Source organism: Zingiber officinale, unplaced genomic scaffold (genome assembly GCF_018446385.1).
Source record: "Zingiber officinale cultivar Zhangliang unplaced genomic scaffold, Zo_v1.1 ctg251, whole genome shotgun sequence".
Lineage (NCBI taxonomy): Eukaryota > Viridiplantae > Streptophyta > Magnoliopsida > Zingiberales > Zingiberaceae > Zingiber > Zingiber officinale.
The window spans coordinates 1,218,106-1,232,400 of NW_024589922.1; the positions used below are offsets into that span (position 1 = coordinate 1,218,106).

At 41.5% G+C, this 14,295-nt stretch overlaps 1 pseudogene; it reads right to left on the bottom strand.

Annotated features, from left to right (window-relative positions):
* Nucleotides 1-9,269: 9,269 nt before the first annotated feature.
* Nucleotides 9,270-9,341, bottom strand: LOC122037317 (annotated as a pseudogene).
* Nucleotides 9,342-14,295: the final 4,954 nt, after the last annotated feature.

Sequence of the window (14,295 nt, forward strand, 5' to 3'; positions counted from 1 at the left end):
TCAGTCTTTGAGCTTCCCTCACATTACGTGGTGGCTCCATGTTCTGCAGTGCCTTGACCTTGCTCGGGTTGGCCTCTATCCCTCGTTCAGACACCATGTATCCCAGGAACTTCCCCCCTTTCGCGCCGAATAAACATTTGCTTGGATTTAATTTGAGCTCATATTGCCTTAATGTCTTGCAGGTCTCTTCTACATCCCTGCACAGATCAGCAGCTTGAAGAGACTTAATTAAGATGTCATCAACATATACTTCTATATTTCTACCAATCTGCTTCTGGAAGACCTTATTCATAAGCCTTTGATAGGTTGCTCCTGCATTTTTTAGTCCGAAAGGCATAACATTATAATAATAAGTACCTTCAGATGTTATAAAACTGACCTTTTTTTGATCTTCTTTAGCTAAGGGAACCTGATGATAGCCCTGATAAGCATCTAGCATAGAGATGTATTCGCATCCCGCAGTGGAGTCTACCAATTGATCGATTCTGGGCAATGGATAATAGTCTTTTGGGCAAGCTCTGTTGAGATCCCGGAAATCAATGCATACTCGCCATTTGTTTCCAGGCTTGGAGACTAACACCACATTAGCTAGCCAGCTTGGAAACTATACTTCCCGGATGTAATCGGCTTCCATAAGTTTAGTTATTTCTTCTTTGATGATCTAGTTTTGTTCCACGCTAAAACTCCTTTTCCTTTCCATGACCGGGTGGGTATCCGGGAAGACATGTAAGGAATGCTCCATGACTGTAGGAGAAACGCCCGAGACTTCTTTGGGAGTCCAGGCAAATACATCATTATTCTTCTTCAGGCATTGCACCAATTAGGCTTTAAGAGCAGGATCAAGATCAGCCACAACATATGTAGTAGCTTCAGGCCGACCGGCCTGGATCTGAACTTCTTCCTTCTCCTCATAAACCAGGACGGGATGCTTCTCCCGAATGGCATTAACCTCCATTCTTTGAATCTTTCGGGCGGTGTTAGCTTCAGTCCGAATTATTTCTACATAACATTTTCGGGCTGTCTTCTGATCACCTCGCACCTCCCCAACTTGGTCATCCACCGGAAATTTAATCTTCTGACAAAAAGTAGAAACGACCGCCCTAAACTCGTTTAAGGCAGGTCGACCCAGTATCACATTATAAGAGGATGGAGCATCTACTACCATGAAATAAGATCTTCTTGTTCTCATCAGAGGCTCTTCTCCCAGAGATATGGCCAACTTTATTTGACCTAATGGTTGTACTTCGTTGCCTGTGAACCCATATAGAGGAGTAACAATCTGTTGAAGTTCACTCGGATCTATTTGCAGTTGATCGAAAGCCTTCTTGAATATAATATTGACCGAACTGCCCGTGTCTATGAAGGTACGAGCAATGGCATAGTTGGCTATGACAGCTTTAATGATCAGGGCATCATCATGGGGTATTTCTACCCCCTCGAGATCTCTAGGCCCAAAACTTATTTCAGGACCGACCGCTCATTCCATACTACATCCCACGGCATGAATTTCCAGTCTTCGGGCATGTGCTTTTCTGGCTCTATTAGAATCCCCATCAGTGGGTCCGCCCGTGATCATATTGATACTGCCCCGAGCAGCATTACTCCTGTTCTCTTCCTGCCGAGTCGTCACAGCTTCGGAGGGTGCTTTCTCTAACACTTGGCTGGTACCGGCCGGGACTGGTATTGCTTCTTGCTGAGGCTCGACCGGGCGATATTCCAGTTTGAGTGCGCTTTGCTGCCTGGGGTATTGCTGTCGATAATAGTTCTGCCTCTGATAACGCTCCCGATTAGCTCGTTTATTTCTTAAAACAAAGCAGTCTTCAGTATGATGACTGCTAGTTTTGTGATAAGTGCACCATCTCCTTGGTGCCTCTGGCTGTATCTCCACATGTTGTACAGCTTGTGGACGATACTCTGGTTGTCGATGAGGTGGGTGAGTTATTCTAGGACCTCTCGGTGGAGGCACAGGAGCCGGAGCTTTTTCCTTAACCTGAGTAGGAGAAGAGGTAACACCCTCCTTTCTACGAGCAGCTTGAGCTTCCTCCACATTAATGAACTCGGTGGCACACTCAATCAAGGAATCAAAATTAACAAGAGGATTCCTTACTAAATCTTTAAAGAAATCATTATCATTTAAACCTTGAGAGAAAGCGCTGACTAATATTTCAGTGGTAGCATTAGGTATGTCAATAGCTACCTGATTGAATCTTTTAATGTATGCTCGGATAGACTCTTTAGATGCTTGCTTAATTGAAAATAAGCTCCAAGGAGTCTTATGATACCTTTTGTTGCTGGAGAAATGGTGTAGAAAGACTTTTTTGAAATCTTTAAATTTCCAAATAGATTTTTCTGGTAATCTCTTGAACCAGCGCTGTGCAGCTCCTCCGAGGGTAGTGAGGAACATCCGACACTTCACCCCGTAAGAGAATTGTTGCAATAATGCCACGTTCTCAAATTTGAGCAGATGGTCTTCTGGATCTGTTGTTCCAGTGTATTCTCCGATCTGAAGATTTTGATACCGCTTAGGAAGCGGATCATCCAATACACTCTGAGAGAATGGGGAAATGACCTTCTCTGGTGAGCTATCACTAGTTATCATTTTGATCTTACGCTTTTCTCTATCCGGTGCTTCACCAGAGGATTCTTGGAATACGGGCCTCTTGCCCCCTTGATCCATGGGAGTGCGAAGAAAGGCTCGTGGATGCCTCGTCGGAGAAACAGCAGCTGGAGGAAAATACGCATGTTCTTCTTCTTCCAGCTCCTTTCCTTTCCGATGCTCGGTAGTTGATATTGCTGGATGATGAGTTGTTGGTAGAGTAGCTCTGGTGTGGGCTTGCAGTTGTTGTTGCTGCTGTTGTAAGGCTTTCTGAACGTGAGAATTGGTGAGGAAATCCAAATCTTCACGACTGATAGTGAGTAGGTTTGATTTTCCGGTTTCTTCCATCCTGTAGTCTCAGATTCAGGTGAAGTTCCCACAGACGGCGCCAAATTTGATCCTATCTGAGAAGCTAGACACGACGGAGATCCGGAAGAAGGAAACCCACCAAGCTGAGGAAGAATAATGTCCGTAGAATACCGATCCGAGAAACCCAAAGCGGATCGAGAGAAATAGAGTTACCGCAGGTCCTCCTCGCACGAAGACCCGATGAGGAAGAAGAAACCCAAGTATGAAGAGAAGAAACCCAGATCCAAAACTTCCAAGACTTCCTGCGCACAAGAGACCAATCCAACACTATCGTCAGCGACCTAAGACCGGGGTGGGAATCCCTGGCTAGGCCCTCCGACGCTCAAGTCAGTTATCTCTTTCGGTGTGGAAGAAGGAAGAAGAAGATGAACAGTAGTTGAAAATTCAGGTTATAAATGTGTGCAATGATGTGAACTTGTGAACTTGCCTTGCCAACGGAGAGGATTCCCCTTTTTATACCACTTCATATAACCTCTGTAGTCATGAAGTGGACCCCGGTTTGTTAGAGTTTGTTATGAGATGACGTCAGCTGTGTACTTGTAATAAGTGACTTTTAAGGAATCTTTCTTGTACCCTAGATGTACCTCCTTTTTCGTTTAGCACCTGCAAAATAATCTAAGAGCACTTTTCCCGCCGAGATATATAACACCTGTCATGCAATCACATATTGCAGATATTATCATTAATTAGCCTATTTGAAATATTTCTCTTTATTCTTCCTCGTGAGCTTTCTGTCTGCGCCATTTTATGTTATCTATCATACCTAACAATATGTCGTATTTTATCAGGTATTTTTCCAAGGTGTTGGTCGACCTAGCTGATACTAACCTTAGGACGTGTTGCGATCTATACTATTCTACACGCTTCAGAAGTATCTCCCGGCCGATATTAGCCCAAATTTGATCCTGTCTGAGAAGCTGGACACGACGGAGATCCGGAAGAAGGAAACCCACCAAGCTGAGGAAGAATAATGTCCGCAGAATACCGATCTGAGAAACCCAAAGCGGATCGAGAGAAAGAGAGTTACCGCAAGTCCTCCTCGCACGAAGACCCGATGAGGAAGAAGAAACCCAAGTATGAAGAGAAGAAACCCAGATCCAAAGCTTCTAAGACTTCCTGCGCACAAGAGACCAATCCAACACTATCGTCAGCGACCTAAGACCGGGGTGGGAATCCCTGGCTAGACCCTCCGACGCTCAAGTCAGTGATCTCTTTCGGTGTGGAAGAAGGAAGAAGAAGATGAACAGTAGTTGAAAATTAGGGTTATAAATGTGTGCAATGATGTGAACTTGTGAACTTGCCTTGCCAACGGAGAGGATTCTCCTTTTTATACCACTTCATATAACCTCCGTAGTCATGAAGTGGACCCCGGTTTGTTAGGGTTTGTTATGAGATGACGTCAGCTGTGTACTTGTAATAAGTGACTTTTAAGGAATCTTTCTTGTACCCCAGATGTACCTCCTTTGTCGTTTAGCACCTGCAAAATAATCTAAGAGCACTTTTCCCGCCGAGATATATAACACCTGTCATGCAATCACATATTGCAGATATTATCATTAATTAGCCTATTTGAAATATTTATCTTTATTCTTCCTCATGAGCTTTCTGTCTGCGTCATTTTATGTTATCTATCCTACCTAACAATATGTCGTATTTTATCATGTATTTTTCCAAGGTGTTGGTCGACCTAGCTGATACTAACCTTAGGACGTGTTGCGATCGATACTATTCTACACGCTTCAGAAGTATCTCCCGGCCGATATTAGCCTATCTCCTTTAGGACATATAGATCTTCCACCTTGGAAGAATATTCCGGTCGATATAGACTTACCTCTTATTGAGGTATGTCCCGGCCGATATTAGCCTATCTCCCTTAGGACATATAGATTTTCCACCTTGGAAGAATATTTCGGTCGATATAGACTTACCTCTTATTGAGGTATGTCCCGACCGATATTAGTCTATCTCCTTTAGGACATATAGATCTTCCACCTTGGAAGAATATTTCGGTCGATATAGACTTAACTTTTATTGAGGTATGTATCGGCCGATATTGGCCTACCTCCTTTGAGGTATATAGATCTTCCTCTTGGGAAGCATGTTTCAGTCGATATAGACTCAACTTTTATTGAGGTATGTATCGACCGATATTTGCCTACCTCCTTTGAGGTATATAGATCTTCCTCCTGGGAAGCATATTTCGGTCGATATAGACTCAACTTTTATTGAGGTATGTACCGGCCGATATTGGCCTACCTCCTTTGAGGTATATAGATCTTCCTCCTGGGAAGCATATTTCGGTCGTTATAACCTTACCTCTTATTGAGGTATGTACCGGCCGATATTGGCCTACCTCCTTTGAGGTATATAGATCTTCCTCCTGGGAAGCATATTTCGGTCGATATAGACTCAACTTTTATTGAGGTATGTACCGGCCGATATTGGCCTACCTCCTTTGAGGTATATAGATCTTCCTCCTGGGAAGCATATTTCGGTCGTTATAGCCTTACCTCTTATTGAGGTATGTACCGGCCGATATTGGCCTACCTCCTTTGAGGTATATAGATCTTCCTCCTGGGAAGCATATTTCGGTCGATATAGCCTTACCTCTTATTGAGGTATGTACCAACCGATATTGGCCTACCTCCTTTGAGGCATATTTCGGCTAGGGTTAGCATACCTCCTTTGAGGTACATCCCGGCCGATATCAGCCTATCTCCTTGGTTTTATTATCTCCTTTTCTTTCCTTATTGGGGACCCACAAAACCTAACCCATATCAATAGCGAAGTATTCTTTTTACATTATCCCAATTTTGTTCAGTTGGAGCATGCATGAATTGACAAGCACGATTTACTACAAAAGTAACATCAGAGCGTGTGATAGTGACATATTGTAAGGCTCCAACAATGTTTCGATAAATCTGTGAATCAGATAGAGCAGGAGAAGATGAAGATGGAGAGTTGTTTTAGCAATTGGTGTAGAGACCGGACGTGCTCCATCCATTTTGGCTCTTTGAAGAAGTCCAGTAATGTATTTGCTCTGAGAGAGAAGATAGCCATCTTCGTGTGGAATAAGCTCAATACCAAGAAAAAAATAAGCAATGCCTAAATCTCGGGTAGGAAATTCTTGATTGAGAAGACTTAATAAAGTTATGATGCCCTTATGATCATTGCCGGTTATCAGGATGACATCCACATAAATAAGAAAAAAATATCATGGACCCATCATTATATTTGTGAAATAGAGATGAGTCAGTCTTTGATCCAGAAAATCCTTGAGCTTGTAACCAATTGGATAGTCGATGAAACCATGCACAAGGAGCTTGTCGAAGACCATATAAGAATTTCTTAAGTTGGCAAACATGAGATGGAAATTGTGGATGAATGAACCCAGGTGGTTGCTCCATAAATACAGTTTCCTCAAGATGACCATGGAGAAACGCATTTAAGATGTCCAATTGGCGTACAGGCTAAAACTAATAGCTATCGATAATAATAGTCTGACATATGTAATCTTGATGACTGGACTAAAAGTGTCATTGAAGTCAATACCTGGTTGCTGACTAAAACCTTTGGCTACAAGTCGAGCTTTGTGTCGTTCAAAAGAACCATCAGCTCAATACTTAAGACGGAATACCCATTTAGAACCCACAACATTCATTGAGGAAGTGCGTGAAACTAGACTCCATGTTCCATTGCAAAGAAGTGCATCAAATTCTATAGTCATTGCACTATGATGTGCGTATATTGTATACACTTATTAGCATGTTTTGAAGCACATTCACATACTTTAAGCATGCTTGATCTATGCATTTTTCGTACTTTCAGCTTTCCTTTTTAGCATATTTACTCTCTTTGTTCGGAGATATACTTTTGTGCATTTTTTGTACGCAGGAGTCGAATCTGGTGAAAGATGCATGTTTGAGGCCAAATCTGCAAGCAAAGCGATGGAGGAAGCCATGCCACTTGAACCCTACACGGCCCTGCCATAGGGGGTTGCCTAGGCCGTGTAAGGATGAGAGGCTGTGTAGCTGCACCAGAGAAGGAAGATGGCATGGCTGTGTGAACCTCACATGGTCGTGCCAAGTTTTGAAGCCTAAAGAAGCCTGGGTCGTGTACACCACACGGCCATGTCAGTTTTCCATATACAGGAGAAGCCTCGGTCGTGTGCTCTACACGCCCGTGTGCTCTACACGGCCGTGTGAGGTTTCTAGAGAGCAGAAGAGTTTTGGCCGTGTGCACCACACGGCCGTGCCAGGTTTCCAGAGGTGAAGGCAGTGCAGGCCGTGTGGATCTACACGGCCGTGCAAAGTGGGCGTTGATAGAGGCAAGACACGGCCGTGTACCTCACACGGCCGTGTGAGGTCGGTAGAGAAGAGAGTGGAGCAGGCCGTGTGAACCTCACACGGCCGTGCCTCGGGGCTGTCTGGCGCCCAAACCCTTCTTCTATATAAGGCCTCCTTCAAGATTTGAAAGGGGATCTTCTCCCCTTTGGGAGAAAGCAGGATTTGGGTCTTTCCTTCCAATCTTGGGAGGATTTCTGGGCGATCTAAAGGAAGATCTTCAACGGATTCGACTCCGGGAGCGTGGATTGGATCCGAAGACCAAGCTTCATCTTAGATAAGTTTTCTTTCTCTCCTCTTCTTGGATTGGGGATCAAAGAAATGCTTGTAATCTTTGTATTTTCGAATTTCTCTCTTCGATTCATGGAGTAGATATCTTTGTTTTAGGATGGAGGGAGTATTTGTATGATGAATTGATGTAAACTCTTGTGGATTTGTCGTTTCCTTGTTTCTATGATATTGTCTTGTTTGTATCAATTCAATCTTGAATGAATTGTTGTGATGTGGACCTAATTCTCATTTTAGATTGATTGTTTGAATGTCCTATGGATCTTGTAGAGATTATCTTCCACTTGATTTTCTGAGGGAAGCACGCGAAAGGTGCAAGCCCGTGTAAGGACGTTTGAGGGATAAGATTTAGGGAAAAATATGATAACTCAAGAGGGTAGGATAGATTTAGGGATTAATCTTTATATCTTATGGGTTGAGAAGTATGATCTTTGTGTTGATTATCCGAGAGATGTTCGTGACAGGAACATGCCCGTGTAAGGACAACATGAGTTCATATCTAATTGATCATATTTAGGTATAGATTTCAGTCCTAGACCAGTTGTCTATTGCAAGAGAGAACTAGCAACCTTCTATAAATGTTGAACAATTGAGAAATAGGATTTGGTAGATCATTTACATTGAGGAGTCTACAAAGAAACCAAAACTCCTAGAACATTCCTTTATCATAGCCCATAATCTTGTTTGTTAATCTTTCATTTCTATGTTTACTTTTCATTAGTTACATTTAGCTTTTGGAAACCAATTGATTAGTTGTTTAGCTAACTCGTGTTGAAACATTTCTAGTGCTTATTCCAGTCCCTGTGGATACGATAATCTTTTATATTACTTGCGACATTTCCGTACAATTGCGGAGGTCAACAAGTTTTTTGCGTCGTTGTTAGGGACTGCGCTATAACATTAGGAATTATCAATTGAGTTAGACTAGACATAACTTTTCTTTTCATTTGCATAGTTATAACTAATTGTTAGAATTCTATTTTTATAAGTTTTTCATTTCTTGTATAACATTCTTGTCAATTTATTTCTGTTGTGATTCAAATTCTGCATTTTTGATTCTAACATTCTTTGTCTAACTTTTCTCTGTTTTCTTTTTATTTACTCTTTCTCTTTCTTTCTTTTGTAAACATATCTTGTCATCTTGTTCTTGTGTATGCGAAGATCTAACTTTGCAGGAGAACTTCTTCCTCTAGACCCTGAGATAGACAGAACATTTCATAGAAGAAAAATTCTGCAAAGACAACAAGAAGAACAAGAACATTCTATTATGGCAAACAGACCACTAAAGGATTATGCAGCACCTTATGCTAGGGGTTTTCGATCTAGTATTTCAAGGACTTCAGTTGAGGAAAATAATATTGAGATCAAACCTGCAATCATATCTATAGTGCAGCAAAATCAATTTGGTGGAGGACCGCATGAAGACCCAAATCAACACTTGGAGGTCTTCTATGAAATATGCGGTACAATGAAAATGAATGGTGTTCCTTCAGAGGCAGTGCGTCTACTATTGTTTGGGTTTTCTTTGAGAGATAGAGCCAAGCAATGGTTGAATTCTTTGGCTCCAAATAGCATCACCACATGGGAGTAATGCGAGCAACAATTTCTTGACAAATTCTATCCCCTAGTAAAACAGCTCATATGAGGAATCTTATTGCAAGCTTCAAACAAGCGGACTCAGAATCTTTATTTGAAGCATGGGATAGATACAATAGCATGCTCAGACAATGCCCACACCATGGTTTGGAAAGATGGTTAGTGCTACACACGTTTTATAACGACATCAACTATCACACAAAAGTGTCTCTTGATTCAGCTGCTGGAGGGGCACTTATGAACAAAAGTTTAGATGAAGTCGAGGAGATAATCGAGAGTGTAACACAAAACCACCATCAATGGACTAATGAAAGAAGTGGTGGTTATTCTTGTATGAACCCAACAACAAAAGCATCAGGAAAATTTGATGTTGATGCAGTGACTTTATTGGCTGCAAAACTGGATGCTCTTACAAAAAAATTTGAGAATATGGGAGCTATCTCAAGTACAGTCAATGTCATTGTTACTTCTTGTGAAGTATGTGAAAGTTCTGAACATCTAAGTGACTCATGCCCATTGGGGGCTATAACTGCGCAAATCAATCAATTAGAGCAATGTGATGCAATCATGGGTTTCAATCAGAGGAAGAACAACCCCTATTCAAATACCTACAACCATGGATGGAAGAGTCATCCTAATTTCTCTTATAGAAATAACCAAGATCAAGGACCATCCATGGGGGCAAGGCCTAATTTTCAATCCGGGCAACAAAATTTTCAGCAACAATCTTCTCAAGGCTTTCCTATGTCCAAAATTGAAAAGGTGTTTGAAGAAATTATGTCCAGTCAGAATGAAATGAAACAAGCTCAGAACAAAATGAAACAAGACATTTTGAAGCTTACTCAGATAATGGATAATTCTGATAGACATCAAAAGATTTTGGAAAGTCAGATTGCCCAACTAGCTTCCTCATCTTCTAGAGCACCAGGACAATTACCTGGAAAGCCTGATGTTAATTCCATGGAGCACTGTAATAGAATTGAGCTTAGGAGCAGACGGACCTTGGGAGATCCCCAAGTGACTGCTCCAAAAGGGATGCACAATGAAGAAGAGCTCTCTCCTCCATCACCAAATCAGATTCAAATTGATAAGGAGAGTACCACTAAGGTTGAAGAGACTCTTCCACTCAACCATCAAAGTATAGCAGTCTCTTTTCCTCAAAGATTGATTATGTTAAAGAAATATGAAGAGTTTGGCAAATTCTTGGAGAAGGTGAAATAAATATGTGTTGAAGTATCACTCATTGATGCAATCCTTCAGATTCCCAAGTTTGCCAAATTCTTGAAGGACATCATGTCAAATAAGAGGAGGAAAGGAGATATTGAGACCATTGCGCTTACAGAGGAATGCAGCGCTCTTTTGGGAAATAACACTTCCCCAAAGTTGAAGGACCCTGGAAGCTTTTATATTCCTTGCAATATAGGAACTGAATTTATTGAAAAAGCTTTTTGTGATTTGGGGGCAAGTGTTAGCCTCATTCCTTATTCTATTTGTAATAAGTTAGGTCTCAAAAACTTTAAACTTACTACCATGGCACTACAACTTGCTGATCACTCCTGCAGGTATCCTATGGGTATTGTGGAAGATGTGCCAAAGAAGTAGGTGGGAGTATAATTCCCATCGATTTCGTTGTGCTAGACATGGAGGAGGACCCAAAAATCCCTATCATATTGGGAAGACCATTCCTTGCTACAGCAAGAGCATTATAGATGTTAAAAATCATAAACTTTCTTTGGTAATCGGTAAGAAACGGTTGGAATATGATTTATCTAAAGCCCCTAACCATGTCTCTTCTCTCTTGAATGCTTGTAGCAAGACAAGCATTTACAAATTGGAGGAATGGAATTTCCATCCTCATGGGAGGCCACCAAATGAAGAAAACTATGTGGTGGAAGATGTTGGGAGGAGACCTCCCAACAAAAATGACAAATATGTCTGCTCTCCAAGGGCAAGGAAAAGAGGGGAGTAATTAGATTGGTCGAGCTAAAGACCTTAAACAAGCGCTTCTTGGGAGGCAACCCAAGGGTTTCTTTTTAGTTAAGTCCTGTTCTATGTTTCAAATTTTCATTAGTAGTGTTTTACTTGGTTTTTGTTTTGTTTTCAGGTTGAAATTTCACTTCCATGAGCTGGCCATGACTTCTTCATGGGCATGGGAGTGTGGGAGGAGCTAGAAAGGAGGAGAAGTGTCAATTGGAGCAAAACAGAGCATGGTCGTGTGCTGCACACGGCCAGGCTTACGGTACATAAAAGGGAGATGCTTGGGCCGTGTCTACATGGCATGGCCGTATGGAGTTTCCAGAGAAGGGAAGGTGTATGGCCGTGTCCCAGACACGGCCGTGTGAAGAATCCAGAGGATGAGAGTTTCTCAGTCGTGTCTACCACACGGTCGTGCGAAGGAACCATTGAAGAAGCATATACTGGTCGTGTCATTCGACACGGTCGTGTACTGATTCTAGAGAAGAAGGCTGTTGAGGCCGTATTCCAGACACGGCCGTGCAAGGAAGGCCGAGAGGAAGAAGGATATGGCCGTGCCAATCGGCACGACTGTGTGAATTAACCAGAGAAGGAGAGGGAAGGGGTCATGTAGATCTACACGGCCCGTGTGGGGAAATTTTGCCAGGTCATGTCTACTATACACGGCCAGATCCAGGTCGTGTCCCCCACACACCCTCTTCATCTTTGCACCCCCTTCTCTCCAAAACTCCCCTTTTCTCCAACATTTCTTCCAAGTTTTCTCAGATCTAGTTCTAAAACCTTCCCTTCTCCACAAATTTCAACCAGATCTAGATCCTTCTCTTCTCCTAGATCTAAGTTCTCCATCTCCTTAACCTAAGATCTTGTTCTTTGAGACCTATTTCCTCAAGATCTAATTCCTCTAAGCATAAATAGTACCCACCCCTACTTAAACTAGACATTATGTCCAATCTTTTGAAGAAACTATGCAGGGGAGGTGGTGGTTCAAGTGGAGACAAAGGGAAGGAGCCAAGCAAGGATAAGGGGAAACAACCGGTCAAAGGCAAGGGGAAGAGGACATCACGCGACGAAGGTAATGACAATGAATTCAATATTGTATTTAGAAATGATGATCATATAACTAGATTTTCAATTCTTGTCAATAGAAAGATTGTGTGTACTAGGTATATGGACCCAACTGTTTAAGATATGATGGGAATTAGGGATGATGTAGATTGGATGATAGAATTCCTAGATTGGAGTGATATGTTGTACTCACATCTACCAACTTATCCTCGCCTTATTTTGGAGTTTCTGAGTTCGTTAGATGTCCATTTTACCAATGAGGACGATTATGTTGGCAAGATACCTTTTAGATTAATAAATCAAGAATTTCAATGGACATTTAGTGACTTTAACACTTGTTTTGGATTGTTTTTCGGTAGTTCTCGAAGGTTTGATTCTAGGTTTAATTGGAATCATTTTTGGAACTCAATTACCGGATTAGATCACACTTATGAGCCCTCTAGAGCCAAGGCTTCTCACATGCAAAACCCTGTTTTTAGATATTTACATAGAATCATGAGCAAGACTATTTTTGGTAGGGGTGAAAGTGATGGAGTCGTCAAAAAAAGTAGAACTTTATTCTCTATGGGCTATGCTACATAAGGTTGATTTTGATTCCGATTTTCATTTCTTACAAACCTTAGTGAGAATTGCGAGGGCATCCTCGGGATCAATAGTTCTTGGTGGGTTGATTACTCAAGTGGCAGTTAACTTGGAACTTGATTTGGATGGGTTGGAGGTTGTTCATGGCAATGATATGATTGATATGGATGCATGTCTTGCCATGAAAATGATTATTCGAGATGAGAACTGTTTTGCATTTCCTAGGAGGAATGATTTTCCTTTACCTCTTCCTTGTCCCGAACGAACTTCCATTCGTAACCCAGCTAATTGGGTAATCACTGATGTAGACCCCGAGAATGTCCCTTCCATATCCGGAGACACAGAGTCACACGTTGAGCTCTCGACATTTGGATACCCGCAGCCATCCAGACATCCGGATCCTGCTAGGCATTCTTTTGCCTATGGTACGGGTTCTTCCAGATTTGACTTTTCTGATTTTCATACTTCTCTAGAATCGCTTCATGAGAAGCATGAGGCCCAACGAAGAATGTTGGAAGGTCGCTTCTCTTTATCAGATAATCAGTTTAGAGAAGTACAGGAGCATTTTCAGTTCACGAGGAATTTTCAAGGTCAAGTGGCTGAATTTGTTCAGGATTATGATACAGATCAAGCTAGAATGAGGAATTTTATGCAAAGCATGAGTGTCACTAGTCAACAAGTAGATGCTTTGTTTGAGTATCATATAATCCTGAGCGAAACTCCAGGTTTCCCTAGTTTTCCCATTGGCCAGCCATGTCGTAGGCACCCTTTTCCTCGTCCCCCTCCACCTCCACCATATTGATTTCATCGGGACGATGAAAAGTTTGAGTCTGGGGGGTCTCAAACCTTATTTCTTTTTGCATTCTAGTTTCAATTTTTGCTTGTTTTCTTGTTTTCTGCATGTTTAGTTTTTGTTTTGCATTCTATTTCGATTGTCTTGCTTGAGTGCTTGTTTTGATAGTCATTTGACTATCTTTTGAAATCTTGTGGCATACATCTTGAGAACATCAAAACTTCACTTATATGCTTTCTTGTCTTCAAGAGAAAATGTTAGCACGTTCATTACCTAGATTCATGATGTTGTAAATGATGCTAGTAGTACGCCTAGTGTACCTCTTTTCTCTATCTTGAGTAGCATGATATAAGCTAAGTATCATTTGAAGATAAGTTTAAGTCTTGGCTTGACCTTAAGGATCTTATTTTCACTACACTTTGACTTGATGCTTGAATGGTTGATATCATTGAAATAGTCATGATTCATCTTGTTTGTTTAGTACTTGGTTTCCATGGTGATTTTTCAAACTTCATTTTGGTTACTGGATGAGGTCAACTCATGCAAGCTTATTTGGAAAAATCAAAATATCTCAACATTTGTGTTAAAAGTACACTTGTGAAATAAGATTTACACAATGCAAATGCTTATGAAAAAAAATGTGAAAAAAAAAGTAATGAAAAAAAATGAATAAGAGATATAAAAAACAG